The sequence below is a fragment of the Meriones unguiculatus genome, chromosome 14 (genome assembly GCF_030254825.1).
Source record: "Meriones unguiculatus strain TT.TT164.6M chromosome 14, Bangor_MerUng_6.1, whole genome shotgun sequence".
NCBI classification, from domain to species: Eukaryota; Metazoa; Chordata; class Mammalia; order Rodentia; family Muridae; genus Meriones; species Meriones unguiculatus.
Window position 1 is genome coordinate 68,194,441 of NC_083361.1, and position 16,657 is coordinate 68,211,097.

Sequence of the window (16,657 nt, forward strand, 5' to 3'; positions counted from 1 at the left end):
TGAGCCTGTATGAAGACAGCACGGAGTACAGTGCTGGCCCTACGCTCCGGTCCAGGGACAGGCTGAGGAGGACGGCTGGCGGGGACCTTCCGACGGCCCTGCTTGAAGTCTGCCCGCTGGATGGTTATTTCCCAGGCCCCTCTCCAGGAACTATCTGCCTGTGCTGTCTCCTCCTCCCCCAACCCTCCCCTTTCCCACCCCGCAACCTCTTTATCTCTCTTCACAAAAAGCTCCATTCTCTTTTTGCACAATACACTTCCACAATAGATACTCTATTCCATCCAGAGCTTAAATCAGCAACCAAAGGCCTAGTTCCTCTTTCCGCCCAGCTCTCCAAACATTTCCAAAGGAACAGAAGTAATTGCATTGCACAACATAACCCCTATTTGCCGGCCAGCCTGTTTCTCCTACAAACTGGAAGCTCCCTGAAGACTCCGTGTGGGGGCCTCGCCACTGCCTGGAGAATGCAAAAGCCTGTGCCTTTGTTTTTTTTTTTTTTTTTAATGTCCAAGCGATTGTTTCAGGATAATGAAACATGAAAACAAAAATAATGACCCTGAAAACAAAACGAGGACAACCAGGTAAGTTCTGGAGGGGACCAACGTGCTCGTGAATCACCCTGTCCGCTCTGAGGTAACTCGTGGCACACACATGTGCAAACCTACCAAGCTTCATACATGAATTCTGTGCAGCCTTTACAGAGCAGTTAGACGGTTCAGCAAAGCCCGATGTGGGAGGGGAGAGATTTGGCTTGCTAAAGGAAGAGAAAAGAAATTATATCCATTCAAGAAATTTGACAAATCCTGTGTAACAGACAGAAAATAGAAAAATAAAGAACTGGAGAGATGGTTCCACAGCTAGCAACATCTTGCTGCTTTTGCAGGAAACCCAGGTTCAGTTCTCCAGGGATCTGGAAGATCTGAAGTCAAAGGACATCTGTACTCACGTGCTCACACACACACATACACACACACACTTACAAATAAATATAATAAGCCAAGGATGGTGGTGCACTCCTTGAATCCCAGATCTCAGGAGCAAGAAGCAGGCAGATCTGAGTGATCTACAGAGTGATCTACAGAGTGAGTTCCAGGACAGTGAAACCACAGAGAAACCCTGTCTCAATAAAACAAACAAACAAACAAACACAACCCAAATAAAATATTTTAAAAATGAAGACACCTATAATCCCAACATATAGCTGTCAGTTTTTTTCCATTTTATTTATTTACCTTGTGTGTATGAGTGTGGGCACAGGTGTGGAGGTTTGAGAACAGGTCAGTTCTCTCCTGCCTCTTGGATCCTGGGATGGAGCAGTTAGGCTTGGGAGCTAGAGCTTTTACACACTGAGCCATGGGGTCAGAAGGATGAGAAAAATATATGTGATTATGCGTGGTTGTTTGAAGGAGAATAGCCCCCATAGGCTCTTTTATTTGGATGTTTGATCCTCAGCTGGTGGAGTTGTTTGGGAAGGATTAGGAGGTGTGGCCTTTTTGAAGGAGGCAGGTCACAGCATCTGTGGTTTTGAGGTTTCAAGTCCAAGCAATTCCCAGTTCACTCTTTCTGCCTCCGGCTGGTGGGTTGTGGATATGCGTTCTCAATCACTGCTCCGGCACGAAAGCCTGCCTGCTCCATGACGGTCAACGCACTCTGCCCCTCTGAAAGCAATCCCTCAGCCCCAAATTAAACACCTTTATGAACTGCCTTAGTTAAAAGGTTTTCTATTGCTGAGATGAAACACCAGGCCCCGCAATGCAAGTTTTGAGAGAAAAGGTTTTATTTGGCATTTACTTCATCACCAAAGGAAGTCAGGACGGGGACTCAAGCAGGGCTGGAACCTGGAGGCAGGAGCTGATGCAGAGGCCATGGAGGGGTGCTGCTTACTGGCTTGCTTGGCCCACCTTCTTACAGACCGCAGGACCACCAGCCCAGGGATGACACCAGCCCACAGTAGGCTGGGACCTCCCCCGTTGATCACTGGTCGAGAAAATGCCTCACAGCTGCATCTCATGGAGGCATTTCCTCAGCTGAGGCTCCTTCCTCTCTGATGACTCCAGCTGTGTCAAGCTGACACACGAAAACCTGTCAGTACTGTCATAGCAATAAAAAAGGAACAAAGACAATAGTTTTTGTTGTTGTTTTTCGAGACTGGGTTTCTCTGTGTAGCTCAGGCTGTGCTGGTACTTACTCTGTAGACCAGGCTGGCCTCAAATTCATTTCGATACACCTGCCTCTGCCTCCCTGAGTGCTGGGATCAAAGGCGTGCGCCTCCACACCCGGCTTTTATTTTATTTTATTTTATTTTTTTTATTTTTATTTTTTATTTTTTTCAAAAAGAGGTTTCTCTGTGCAGCTCTGGCCGTCCTGGAACTTGCTCTTTGTAGACCAGGCTGGCCTCCAACTCAGAGAGATCTACCCACCTCTGCCTCCTACATGCTGGGATTACTTTTAGGACTGAAAGTTACACAGTGGGGTCACCCGTGCACAGAGACCGTCTCTGAGGAGTGAGAGACAGAGACAGGAAGGAAGTGCTGTGAGGTCTCGTAGAAGGTGACACAGAGCATGCGCAGGTGGGTTCAGGTGATCTGCGGGTGTCCACAGGTGGCCTCACAGATGCCTGATATCTGGTTTGTCAGGTCCCTTGGGTCTGGCCGTAGAGATGCCTGCTTACAGACCCCAACAATTACAGTGTGTACCACTGCCCCAGCCGAATATATATTTAATTAGAACAAAAAGAGGGCCGAGGATCTAGCCCAGTGGTTAGGGCTCTTGCCTAATGTGTGCAATATCCTAGGTTACAATAAAAATATCCTAGTGTTACAAAAAAAAAATAAAACAAAAATTCTAGAACTGCACTTTGAAAAAAATCAAGAGGTAGAAGCTATTAAACTTCTCTTTTAAAAATATATAATTTTTTGCTGTTTGTTTTTTGAGACAGGGTTTCTGTGTAGCCCTGGCTGTCCTGGATGCTCTTTGTAGACCAGCCTGGCCTCGAACTCAGATATTTACCTGCCTTTGCCTAGGATGAAAGGCTTGACCTCTGCATGTGTGCTACAGCATTCATACACATGAGTGCACGCATGCACGCACTGTGCACACACAAGAGATGTGATGGCATGCAGGTTAATATGGATACAAAGTACACGATAAAGAAACAGACAGCGGGGTGGAGACGGCATACACTGGATCCCAGCGCTCAGGAGGCAGAGGCAGGCGGATCTACAAAGGGAGTTCCAGCACTACACAGAGAAACACTGTTTTGAAAAAAAAAGTGCATAAAATATATATTTAAAGACATGTTTATTTTTATTACTTTATGTATACAGTGTTTTGTTGCATGTACATCTGTGGACCACATATCTGCAGTGGATTCCTGTGACTAGGGTTATTGACCAACATATGGGGTTCAGGGAATCGAACCCCAGTCCTCTGGAAGAGCTGCAAATGATCTTAACCACTGAGCCATCTCTCCGGCCCAAACTTCCCTCAATCTGAATCATCAAATTATTGACGAGCCTTCTCATCAGCTTACCCTCTCATAATAGTTCATATAATCTTGGTCTTATTTACCTGTTGTTCATTTGTTTACTGAAGCTGGCTGTTGCCTGCTTATAGCCATTCTGAAACTTTCTGTGGTAGATTTTTCTTCCTGTTTCTCCCCCACCCCCAACTGGGGTGGAGGGTGTGAAGTTAGCTTAGGATAGCTAGCCTCAAACTCACTATGTGCCTTTGGGTGACCTTGAACTCCTGATTCTCCTGCCTCCACATCCTGAGTACCAGGATGACAGACATGCACCACGCTACCACAACAGATTTTGTTAGTTTTCTTTTCTTCTGGGAGAGAGGAGAGGGGAAACAATGCCTCTTGTAGCCTAGGCTGGCCCCAAACTCACCCTGTAGCTATGAGTGACCTTGAACTGGTTCTCTGCCTCCAGTTCTAAGGGGCTGGGGTTACAGGTATGTCACTTTCCACTTGGCCTTTTCTCCTGATGTTTTAGGCAGTGTGTATGGTGTCCAGCACCACACCAAACCGTGCTTTCTTTAGCACTCTCGTAATCTCCTCCTTTCCGTGGCTGGATGCTAGTTGGGAGGCCTGATATTAAAAATTAAATATCAAGCCATGTGAGGTAGTTAATTCACACGGGGAGCAGAGCAGGTAGAGCTCTGTGAATTTGAGGCCAGTCTGGTCTACAAAGCCAGTTCCAGGACATCCCTGAGCTGTCACTCAGAGAGGCCCTGTCTCAAACAAACAAAGGAATGAATGAATTAATTAATTAAAAAAAATACTGAACATGTTGATGGTGGGGCATGCCTTTAATCCCAGCACTCCTGAGGCAGAGGCAGGCAGATGTCTAAGTTCAAGGCCAGCCTAGAGAACTACCAAAGCTACATAGAGAAATTCTGTCTCTAAAAACCAAAAAAACAAAAAAACATCTCCCTTAGCTGGGCACGGGAATCACACGCCTGATTCCAGCACTGAGGAGTCAGAGGCAGGTGCCTCTCTGTGAGTCTAGGATAGCCAAGGCTACTCAGAGAAACCTGTCTTGAAAAGCCAAAAGAAAAAAAAAAAAAAAAAAACAAGACACTTACCTTCACATTTTAGCTAAGAGACATCACTTTGGGGATTCAGGAATACTGGAAGGAGGCCTCCTGTTTGTGTCACTTGGAACAGAAACAGCTGATTGCTTTCTAGTGTCACTCCAGAAGACTCTTTGCTGCTTAGAGTAAATCAGGGTATTTGGCTAAATGGTAATATCTTGAGCTTGGGCCCTCACTGGGATCTCCTGATATTTAAAGAGCCTTTACAACAGTAGCTTGTGTTTTCTGTCACTACTTACCTGATTTCAGTCTTTCCAGCAACTCCAGGAAATGAACATTAATTTTTTCGGTTACTAAGATGTCAGAATTAAAGGTGGGGCATCTGGCCGGACAGGTTCTCTCCAGGAGGCAGTACGTGAGAAAGATAGTGGGAATCTGCTTGTGATCCAAGAAGCTGGGGAGGTGGTGGCAGGAGGATTCAAGTTTCAAGGTTATCCTAAGCTATTCAGCAAGTGCGAGACCAGCCTGGGTTACATGAAACCTTGTCTGAGAGCCAGGGAGGTGGAGACAAAGACAGAGAAGATCCTGAGGGACCCTGCTCCTCTCAACCAGGCCAGGCACTGAAAACCCAACCAGAAGCCTTGGCTGTAAATTCTGGCTTTGTTATGATAAGGTGCTGTCGGTTCCTGGCACAAAAAAAAAAAAAAAAAAAAAAGACTACACAGGAACATGCATCTGCCCAGGCATGGTGGCTAATGCTTATCATCCCAGCTGAGGCAGGAAGATCTTGAGAGTTCAAGGCCAGCCCAAGACCTGTGATAAAACCTGGTTTCAAAAGACTCAAGTAGGGCTGGTGAGAAGGCTGAGCAGATAAGGAAAACTGCAGCCAAACCTGAAGAACCACATGATAGAAGACAATGCATGTACCTATCCTGACAAAATAAATAAACAATGCTAGAATAAAACAAAGGGTAACTGTAGCTTTTTAAAACAGAAACAATAGCAAAAAAAAAAAATATGCTTATCAGAGCAATATTTTCTCTTTCGTTTCTTCCCCCAACCCCCAAGGTTTTCTTTGTGTACTGTGGTCCTAGAACTCAGTCTGTAGACCAGGCTGGCAGCAAACTCAGAGAGATCTGACTCTGCCTCCCGAGTGCTGGGATTAGAGATGTGTGCCACCACTGCACGGCTTCATAGCAGTTTCGTAACATTGAAAATCTCCATACAGCCGGGCTCGGTGGTGCACTGGAGTAATCTCAGCACTCAGGAGGCAGAGGCAGGCGGATCTTTGTGAATTTGAGGCCAGCCTGGTCTACAAAGCGAGTCCAGGAGAGCCAAGGCTACACAGAGAAACCCTCTCTCAAAACACACACACACACACACACACACACACACACACACACACACACAAAGAAAATCTACATATATCCAGTCCAGCAATTTGTATTCTACAGACCATGGAATAGTATAATTTGATGCTGTGATAGTGAATGATACCGTGGGTGTTTACAGACAGGAAAAGACATTTGTGAAACATTACTGGTTGCCACTCAGTAGTCAAGGTGATGCAATTTTGTTAAATTTACTTTAAAAATCACATTTCTTGTATCGTAATTTTATTTATTTATATGTGTACGTTGTATATACACGTGTGCTCTTTGGGGCGTGTATGTTGAAGCTAATTGTTTTCCTCTGTAGTTCTCGACTTTTGACAGGGTTCCTGTGTGAGTCACCTGCACGGAAGTGCTTCCAGAAGCCAGAAGAGGCAGGCATTTGATCCGATCCCCTGGGGCTGGAGTTGCAGGTGGTTCTGAGCTGTCAGATGTGGGTGCTGGGAATCAAACTTGGGTCCTCTACAAAACAGGAAGTCCCCTCAATGGCCGAGCCACCATTCCAGGCTAACATTTATATACATGTATATGTGTGTGTGTGTGTGTGTGTGTGTGTGTGTGTATATATATATATATATATATATATATATGTATATGTAGTGCCAATTATTTAATAATATTTATGTTGTATTATATGCAGCTACATGTAACTACTCGGAGAAGAAACGCCCATGGCTATACACTAAAGAGTAATGTCTCTCTGTGGGGTTTTTTGTTCTACGCCGTTGATTTTCAACTTTTTCACAATGTATTTGTGCTCTGAAGGAAGAAAAAGTCAGGTTTGAGGTGGGGTATACCTATTAACCTAGCACTTGGGACAGGAAGTCAGGAGGATCAGGAGTTCAAGGTCGGCTCCACAGACCAGAGAAGAACCTGTAGGCAGGAGGGAAGAGGCAGTCTGCAGGTATTGACTTGGCATGCAGGAGGCCCTGGGTTCCATTCCCAGTACTCTGATAAAAACTACAGTACACAAGTGCAAGGTATCCACAATGGACCGAGTGGAACTCGGTGTCTGCCCGGATCCTTGGATCCACGGGGCATTTTGCTGACGTGGCGTTCATCTTCCATGTGCCTGGAGAATCAGGATCCTCGTAAGAGACTAGGCGTCTTGGAGACATTACCTGAACTCTGGAAAACTCAAGAATTTCTCCTCCCACCCTGTGTGAGTTGGAGTTCTTTTCTCCCCTGGTCCTGGGAGCTTTTGCTGATTTCACAGACTCCTCTTAGCTCCCCAGGCAGGCTGGAACCCCAGCAATCAGGCCGTCATGCTCCTGGGATGACGTCCGGGCCATCTTGGTCAGATGTGGGAGTCCCCCATTCCAGCCACCCACTGGGACACAAGGCATCTGTGAGGGAATGTTTCTGTCACAGCTGGCTCCTCGCCTTTGTAGCCTGTGAGTCATTCTGGCCTCAACCCATCCTCTCATTTCTAGGTTGTGAGGGCACCTCCCTGGCACTCCCTCATTTTATAGTAATAACAAATAAAAGCTAGGATGTATTGCTGGTGCTCATGCATCAAATGGCACAAAAGGTATGGGCTCTTACAGGCCTCGCTGCGCACCGGGAAGCAGGTATTTGCATCTCTGTCATACAGATGAGATCATGGGTTGACTCAGCCACAGATGTACATCACGTAAGCCTGGGCATCTGAACACAAGACAGTCGACAACCCATACGTCTGCCCTGCCCCTCAGCCCCACCTCACACATTTTTATATCCTCACTACCGTATTCTGAAACAGGGCCTCCCTCTGTAGCCCGAGCTGGCTTTGAATGTAGGTTTTTATGTTGGTGGCTCAGATGCTAGATTAGGTCCTCTGCCTCTGAGCTGCACCCCAAGCCCTTTCCTACATTTTATTTTGGGACATGGTCTCCATATCTTGCCCAGGCTGGCCTTCAACTTTCGATCCTTCTGCCTCAATCTCCCAAGTGGCTAGAAGTACAGCTCTTTAATTTACTTATTTTGATTCCCTCTCTCTCTCTCTTTTTTGTTTTTTAGCAGGGACTTGCTATGCAGACCAGGCTGGTCTCAAACTCACAAGACTCACCTGATTGCGTCCCACAGCGCTGGGGTTAAAGGTATGTAGCATTGCACCCAACTTCGACTACCTCTATTTTCATAAGGCAGGAAACTGGGTCTAAGTTATTTACTGGGCACTGGCAAGTGAAAGGGAATAACTTTTGAGTAATATTTCCCTGACACTAACCCTGTCCCCGGCCTGTGCCCCCAAACTTTCATTCCCTAGCATGTAATCTATATTGTTGCAAGTACTTGATTTTTTTTTTTCTGACAGCACATCTCTATATTACCATGGCTGGCTTGGTACCTTCCGTAGACCAGGAACTACTTGCCTCAGCCTATTTCCCCAGAGTTGGGGTTAAAGGCATGTACCCACTAGGCCTGACTGTTAGAACTCATCAACTCCTTAAACTTAGAAAAAGAGTCCCTTCTTGTCCTGCAGACAAATTGTTCCCTCCCACCCTTTTTTTGTTATGGTTTTGAGATAGTGTCTCTCTGGATAGTCTTTGCTATGTAGATGAGGCTAGACTTACACTCACAAGGATCTGCCTTGCCTCTGCCACCCAAGTGCTGGCACTAAAGGCCTGTGCCACTACAGCTGGCTCCCTCCCATGATCTTGTTTGCTTTGTGTAGCCCTGGCTGTCCTGGAATTCTCTCTCTAGATCAGACTGTCCTTGAACTCACAGCGATGCTCCTGCCTCTGCTGGGATTAAAGGCATGCACCACCACCCGACCCCTCCCACACTCATGCCTGGCACAGACAGTCCTACTTATCCAGATGTGACTTCCAGGAAGCCTTCACTGACTGCTTCATCCAAGCTTCCTCTTATCCTCATATGGCTCTCTAATTGTCTTCCTCCCATTCTCCAACCCCCCACACCCACCTTTTTTTTGTTTTTTTTTTTTTGAGACAGGGTTTCTCTGTATAATTACCCTGGCTGTCCTGGAACTTGCTTTGTAGATCTGCCTGCCTCTGCCTCCCAAGTGCTGGGACCACTCCTCTTTTTTGAGAAGGGGATCTCAGTAGCCTAGCCTGGATCTGGCCTCTTTAATTCGGCCGACCTAGATCCTCTTTCTGATCTTCCTGTCTCTACCTCCCAGACTGAGACTACAATCAAGAGCTACTGTACCTCCCTCTTTTTGGTTTTGTTGCGACAAGGTCTTGCTGTAATGGTCCTGGCTCTCGTGGTATTCAATATGTCGCCTATGCTGGTCTGAAATGCTTGACAGTCCCTCCCCCTCAGCTTCCGAAGTACTGGCACAAGTATGCAACGTGATGCCTGGTGCACAGGCCTAGCTCTCTCTGGCTTCTACCAGTTTGCAAAGCCAGAATAAGGTGGTACTTAGCACCAGGCTAGGGAGCTGGCAAGTAGCACATGGTTGTTGAATGAATACTTGACTCCGGGAGATGACTTTGTCTTTTTTTGAGGGGATATGGCTTGGGTGTTCTGAAGAGGGGCAGGTGATGACAGAAGGTGGCTTCTGCATTCCCTATTCAGGGTGCCCTGGGGAGTCGATGGGGTCTGAGGCTGAAATCATGGGGTCCTTCTTGCTGAGCCAAACTCTCTGGCTTCTGTTTTCTCACTCCTTGCCAGAAATAAATCATGTTCTGAGTGACTGGAGTCATTGCTCACAGCTCACTGAGCTGGTGTAGGGTGTGGCGAGGGGCAGTGGCCTTGGGGCTCCTGTCAGTAAAGGCCCAGGCCTTTGGGTTGGGGGGAGGGGCAGGAGTGGCGATCCTATCCCTGGGAGGCTGCAGTCATTGGGGGAGAGACAATGGGGCTCAGCATCTGCTCCTCGCTGGGAGAAGGGACCCTCCAGTGAAAAGCCAGGGAGAGCAGGGAAGTGTGGGAGGAATTGATGAGAAGGGGTGGAGCCAAGGAGATGCAGCCCGGAGGAAGGAGGGAAGGGAAAGGAAGAGCGCAGGGAGAGGAGAGGATCCAGGCTTCTCTTCTGCTCGGTGACCTGGTCCGGAGCCGCAGCTTCCCTCGCTTTGTCTGGGCCCGCCGAGACCTCACGTTTCTCGCCCAGCTGCAGCTCCAGTCCAAGGGCCAGGCATCCAGCAGGTGCTCAATACTTACTTGGGAAAATCAGAAATGTGGCCAACTTTGCTCTGGGAACTTTTCCCCTGTGTTGTCTCCAGTCCTCCGGAGAAGCCGAGGACAGAGCTGGTCTTGGGAGCACGCCCAGGCGCCCCATGAATAATTGACCCTTGGTGGCGACACTGCCCGGCTCTGTCCGCGGGCTCGGTACCCGCCCTGCGTCGGAGTCGAGCTGCGCAGATCTTGAGTGGCGGGTGTCCGGGAGGTTGGAGGCGGGGTGTCCGGCCTGTCCCAGAGCTGGGAGGAGGCCAAGCTACGCCGAACCCCAGGGCCCTACGGGGAGCCACAAGGGTCCAGACCTCAGCGAACGACCACGCCTCGGCGCCCCCAGCCGTGCACCCCGGGACCCGAACCTAGACCCTGGGCTTGGGGAGGCCGCGAGGGGCCCAAACTCCTCTGAACCCCTTCGCACTCGGCGATCACAGCCGGAGCTGTTCCCTCGAGTCTGCCCGTCCAGGGCTCTGCGAACAGCTGTTTAAAAGCTCTTTACTGTTCAGGGCTCTGCGGCAACGTTTGCTCCAAGCCCCATCTACCCACTTAAAAATATATATTAAGCGAAGGCACCCCCAGCTTTCCCCACTGGCTGGGGAGGGGGCGGACTCAGTCCTACCCGTATTTCAGAAGAAATGGGCACCCAGAGGCTCCCCCGAACCTCCACCCCCAGTGGCTCTTCTTTGGGATAGGGCACCCCAGACTTCCTGTGGGGGGCTGTTCTCTCGGGCCCCCTTTGTGCCTGGCAGGGACAGCCCCCCATTTCCATGCGAGGTTCTGACGCTCCCTTCTCCCCCGCTTGTTAATCTTTGTTCCCCTTTTCTGCCGAGAGGAGGGGAAAAAAAAGAGAGAGGGAGAAAGAAAAGAAGGAAAAAGGCGTGACTCGATTTTCAAACGAAACTCCCACAGCAAACAAAACCCTTTTAGAGAAATAAGAAAGGAGGAAGGAGGAAGAAAAGAGGGAAGGGGAAGAAGAAAAAAAAAAAAAAGAGAAGCCTCCAGGCTTGCTATTCGAGTAGGAGAGTTGCACCAAGAGAAAGAGAAAGAAAAGAAGAAAAATCCTCTCTGCGGTAGAAAGAGAAAAAGAAAACTTGGGCCGACAAGAGGGGGGTGCTGGGGGGGGTGGAAGGAAGTGAGAAAACAAAAGAGAGATAAAAGGGCTGCTTTTCTGTCTCTCTTCCTCTGCGAGCTGGCTTAGGAGGAGCTGTTTAGCATCCCTTCACGTCAGCCCTGCCTCATTCCCTTCTTCCAGGGAGGGAGAGAGCGCGAGCGAGAGAGCGAGCGAGCGAGCGCGAGAGAGAGCAGGAGGGAGAGAGAGAGAGAGAGAGAGAGAGAGGGGGAGAGAGAAAGAGAGGAACCGGAGGGAGGGTGGCAGAGCAGGGCGGGCGCGCGTGGAGGCGGCGCGCAGCAGCAACCCCGGCGGTGGGCAGCAGGAGCCCCCGGCCCGCCCGGCCCCGGCCAGCCGAGGGCCCCCAGCGCGAGGAGCCGCGCCCGGACCCAGGGTGAGTGTGTCCCGCGCGGCCCGCGGCCCCGCCAGCCCCCGGGCGGCCCGCGGCGGGGTGGCTGGGGGGCGCGGGGGTGGGTCGCTGCGGCCGCGGTCGACCCGCCCCCCGCCTCTCCCCGGGGACGGCGGCGCGCAGGCCCGCAGCCGCGCTGCAAACATGTCGTCTTTTCCTTTCACTTCCACATTCCCTCATGCCGGAGAGCCGGGGAGAGAGAGAGAGAGAGAGAGAGAGAGAGAGAGAGAGGAGAGCGGGGGGGTGGAAAAAGAGGGAGAGATGGCGTCTGGAGGGGGGGAGGGAGAGGGGGAAGGGAAGAAGAGAGAGAGAGAGGGTGAGAGGGAGGAGAGCGCGCGGGGAGAGAGAGAGGAGAGGAGAGGGAGAGAGAGAAGCAGAGGCAAAGGCAAAATGAAAGGAAAGCGCGGCGGCGCGGGAGGCCGGGGAGGCGGCGGCGGCGGCGGCGGTCGTCTCCGGCCCGCACGTGGGTGTCCCGGCGCTCGGGGACGCTCCCCCCGCACCCGGCCCGGGACACAAAGTTTCACCCCTCGCCGCCCCGCCCCTGCGGCTGCCCACAAACTTTTTACTCCGGGAGCGGGTGGGGTGGCCGCGCGGCCGGGCCGGCGGGGTGGCGAGGGCGCAGCGCGCAGCCGGGGTGCCCGGACGCCCCCTCGGGAGCGGCTGGGGGGGCGTCTCCAGCCGGGCGCCGCGGGGTCCGGGCTCCCCTCGGTGGCCCCGGCTCCGACCTGTTGAAGGCGCTCGCCCGTTGCAGGCAATGGGGTGGGCAGGTCCCCCCACGGCCGGTCTCGAGCCTCCCGCGGCTCGGCCTCTCTTCCTCGCCGCCCCCCTCTCCCTCTCCTCGGCGGTCATTTTCCTAATTGGACGGAGCTGTGGGGCGTGATCGTCGGCGTCAGATCGAGGAGCCCCCCCCATCCCCAATCGGTGGTCTTCTTTCCCTGACTCTCAGACCCCACCGAGCCGGCCTCGCTGCCACCCCCACCCCCCAGCTGCGGACTTGCTAACTCGTGCGTAGCGGGTTGTTGGTTTTCTTTCTTTTCTTTTTTTTTTTCTTTTTTCCTTCAGCTTGCCTTTTAAGATGACTTTTATGGTCCCTGCAACTGCTTCCCTCCCGTCTAAACTGTAGTTTGGGAAGATTTAAGAGGCCAGGGAGGTGCTTGTGTGGGCTTTAACTAATCCAAAACGATCATTAATGTATCTCTACGCCCTGCGAGATGGTTCCGGCCAGGCCAGGCAGTAGCCTGGGTGTGTTTTCACCCGGACACTGCAGAGTTCCTTCACGGTCTCAGCGGCCAGCCTGCCAGTGAGGGGACACTTGACCTGCGGGCCCAGTGCCCTGTCTTCGAAGGGCACCCTGAGCGCCTTTCTTTCCGTTCACAATGGAAACTTTTCGCCACTGTCCACCTGAAGACGTAACTAGTCCCCGGGGTTATCTCGGAAGCTTACAGGACTCCCCCACAGGTGTGTGGAGGACTTTGTGCTGGTGGGGGTCATCCAGCCAGCTTTGACCGCTGCCCTCTCAGCCTTGCCTTTGTACATGTGTAAGTAAAAACAAAGTTCATTTCTGCCAAAGAGAAGAGCTGCTGTGTGGGAACAGGATGGGGGAGGGCAGGCATGCCTCACCTTCCTAGGGACCTTCACAGAGCTAGGGAGCTGGTGTGGGAAGCGGGGGAAATGGTCCTTAACAGTCTTCAGATACAAGTGGGTTTTCATCAAAGCTCATGGGCCTGTCTCCTTTTGATTTGGGGAAGTGGAATGAGCATCACCTTTCCACTTGTTTTAAAGCAGATTTTTACCTTTTGAGACCTTTTGCTCGGTGGTTCTGTCTGCTCTCCTCTCCTACCACAAGTAACTGTGTGCCAGGCACCTGCTGCTCTTGGAGCACAACCTTGGCGTGCTCACTTACAGTCCCGGCCACCTTGCAGAGCTGGCTTTGCTGCCTGAGGAAACTGGGTAGAGCTGCTTTCTTTGGGGTAGGAGGAATGGACAGCCTGGTCTGGTTTCCTGCATGACCATGTGCCAAGAGTTTTAGTGAGTTGACACGGGGACAGACTGACGTCTAGGGTGTCTTGGTTATCTCCTCCAGGCTGTTCTGAGCTGACCCTTGGTCTCATGCTGTATGAGGCATTTGTTTTGTGCTCAGGTCACTTCTGTCACAACCGGGCATTTTATTTTAGGCTCCCTGTCTAGAGACAAGGAGCCAGGCAAGCTCTAGAATATCTTTTGGGTTGGAGGAAAGTAATGGGGTCACCAGGGATTTTGTATAGCTTCTAGTTTAGGTTTGTGGCCTAGAGATATTTCTAACAAGCCTTCTCTTGGGAAGAACTATTTCAATCTTCTCTTTTGAGAATGTGTCTCACTACCTAGCCCAGACTGGCTTTGAACTGGTGATCCTCCTGTCTCAAGTTCCGAAGTGCTGAGATTACAGGCTGTGCCACCATGCCTGTCTCTAGAATATCTCTTTTCTAGAAGGGAATAGTTACCTTTTGGGGCTTGACCCCTTTGGGGGTTGCATATCAGCTATGGTACATATCAGATAGTTCCATTACACTCACAACAGTAGCAAAATGACAGTTCTGAAGTAGCGATGACATAATGTTATGGTTGGGGGAGTCACCACAATACGAGGAATTGTGTTAAAAGGGTCGCAGCCTTAGGAAGGTTGAATAGTAGAAAACTAAAAGGAAGAAAAACTAAAAGGAAACCCTGGAGAGGCCGCTCCCCAACTGTTTGGCGGTTCCTCCTTTGGTGTGGTCACCCACTGATCCCTCACACCTTACCAGCTCTTGGCCTCAAGCAAATTCCTCAGTTTGCAGAAGGAAGGATTCAGAATCTGCAAGGTCTCTGTGAAGGACGGGTGAACCTTTCCTCCTTCGGTCCCAGCACCCAGCACCGGGAGACCTTTGAGAGGTTGTTTAAAAACAACTGAGGCAGGAGGAGTACCCCATTGACCTCCTGGTCAGTTGTGGGGCAGTTACTCAATTCTGGGCCCCTGGGACTCTGTTTCCAGTACTCCTTCCACAAGGCCACCACCTTGGCTGCTGCTAGGGCTTCCCAGCCACGCATAGCTCAGACAGCGTGGTGGTGAGGACAGGACATCGTGGGCTGGTGGTGCGTGTACAGGCTGAGGGAACATTGCCTTATTTTCTAGCTATGCCGGAGATGCTGCTCTGGAGGACTGGGCAGGCCAGGGCAATTATTGGGAGAGCTTGCTGCTATTTTAACACTGACTTCTTTAAAGTCTAGCAGTTCGGCAGGGTGGAAGTTTAGTCATCAGGATGTTCCTAAATTACTGGGTTTTGATCTGGAATACTTTCTTCGTACTTTGTACTTGTGTGTGGTTTATTTAGCGTTGGCCAGAGGGGAAGAATGGGGACAGAAGGAAGGGCCTCAGCTAGCTGATCTCCATCCCCAGGGTAGAGCTGCTAGAATGTTTAGTGCGGCAGAGATCTTGGCTCTATATGGATTTCCCCCTCTCCATCGAGTTTGTTTATTTACTGCTTATTTGCTTTGTCCATTGCCAAGCCCTTGTGAGACTAATACATAGTTGGCCTTTCATGAGTACTTGTTGAATGATGTACTGGACATTAGGAAAAGCATTTCCCTCCCAGGAGGAGCTCAGAAATGACACACAGAGGCAGGGACAGGGAGGTGATTGATGGGAGCTGCAGAGTTGTGCTGTGATTCATTGTTTCAAACAGGCTCCAGACAGGTAAGGGGGAGGGGGTTGGGAAAGAGTGGATCCTGAGTGGGTGGAGCCACAGGGTGGAGACTTTCTGCAAAACAATGGAGAGGTTTTGAATTGGACTCAGACGCTGGGAGAATAATGTGATCCCTGGTTCTGGGCCAGGATTAGCCTAAAGTGTATGTATCATCTCCCACGGTCCTTGCAGGCGCTGGCAAACACATTACCGTTCTCATTCGGTAAGCCTGGGAAACAACACATTGGGGTTACTTAAATCACTTGTCCCGGGACACAGAGCTGGTGTCTGAACCCAGGCAGATGGACTTCGCTTCCCTAGAATAATGACGTAGTCAGGTCTCTGAGTCTTCAGCCTTTGGGTCCTCCTCAAAGGATAGTGGGGGAGAAGCTGAAACAGGAACTGTCAGGCTGCAGCAGAATGAGGGGCCTCACACTGCCTGGTGGTTCAGCCAGTGAGGACTGAAAGGGGATGCTTATTTTCCAGGGCCTAATTATTCCCCACTAGCAGTACCAGAGCAGGACTGTTTTTGTACTTGACAAGAATTTAGGATGCATGTGCACGCATACGAACACAGGTGTTGCTGGGAGTCGAATCCATGGTTTTACTCATGTGCATTACCACTGAGCTACACTCCCGCCCCACTGGTGGGAATTTTAAAGTTAAGGAACGTACTGTTGAAGGCCTGAGAAACGGCCCAGGCAGTAAAGTGAATTCGATGATCAGCACCCACATGAAAGCGATGGTAGCACACACTTGTAACTCCAGAATTGGAGCGAAAGAGATGGGGGGGATTTCTGGGGCCGTCTGGCCAGGTGACTTTAGCCCAGAAACAAAGTGGATGATGCCTGAAGAGTGACACTCTGACCTCCACCCGCATATCTGCTCGCACGCGCGCACACACACACACACACACACACACACACACACGCACAGCGGTCACCATTGGTCTCGAGGTCTCCAGCAGATGTCCCGTAGGTGTGGAGTCCAGCCTGCTAGTCCAGTCAAGGGCTGCCCATATGGCTACTTGCTTATGGGCAGCTTGGAGCGTCCTAGGTGCTATGCTGTCCCGTCCTCCTGGAGCTTGCAGTCTGTCTGGGAGACAGACATTAAACGAATAATTACACAAATACTCTTTAATTACAGTTGTTATATAATGCTTCAAAGGAAGAAGTTCAGAGGCATAGGAGCCAATAATTAGGGAGGGAGGAGCAAAGGGACAGTTCCTGAAGAAAAGGGTATTTGAAACAGAAGGAGGAGAACTCTAGCCAGGGTAGTATACTTTGTTTTTCTTTCTTTGAGCATAGAGACAGTAAGGAAGAGAAAGGCACCCTGGGTAATAATGGAAGGGGTTAGACAGCTTGTACAGGTCAAACTCAGAAGCCTCTACAAGCATTTT

The 16,657-nt window shown here is 50.5% G+C and overlaps 1 protein-coding gene across 3 annotated transcripts in view; it reads left to right on the forward strand.

Moving 5' to 3' along the window:
* The first annotated feature begins 9,871 nt into the window (after positions 1-9,871).
* The window catches only part of Znf710 (zinc finger protein 710), a 66,984-nt gene continuing 60,198 nt past the window's right edge, over positions 9,872-16,657 (forward strand). Inside the window, exon 1 of one of the 3 annotated variants that reach the window (XM_021653733.2) lies at positions 9,872-10,016. The gene's annotated coding sequence lies outside the window, so the exon portion shown is untranslated. Of the gene's footprint in view, positions 10,017-10,245; positions 11,546-12,179; positions 13,099-16,657 lie in introns of those variants that run through there. The other 2 variants (XM_021653732.2, XM_021653731.2) reach the window with 2 other exon arrangements.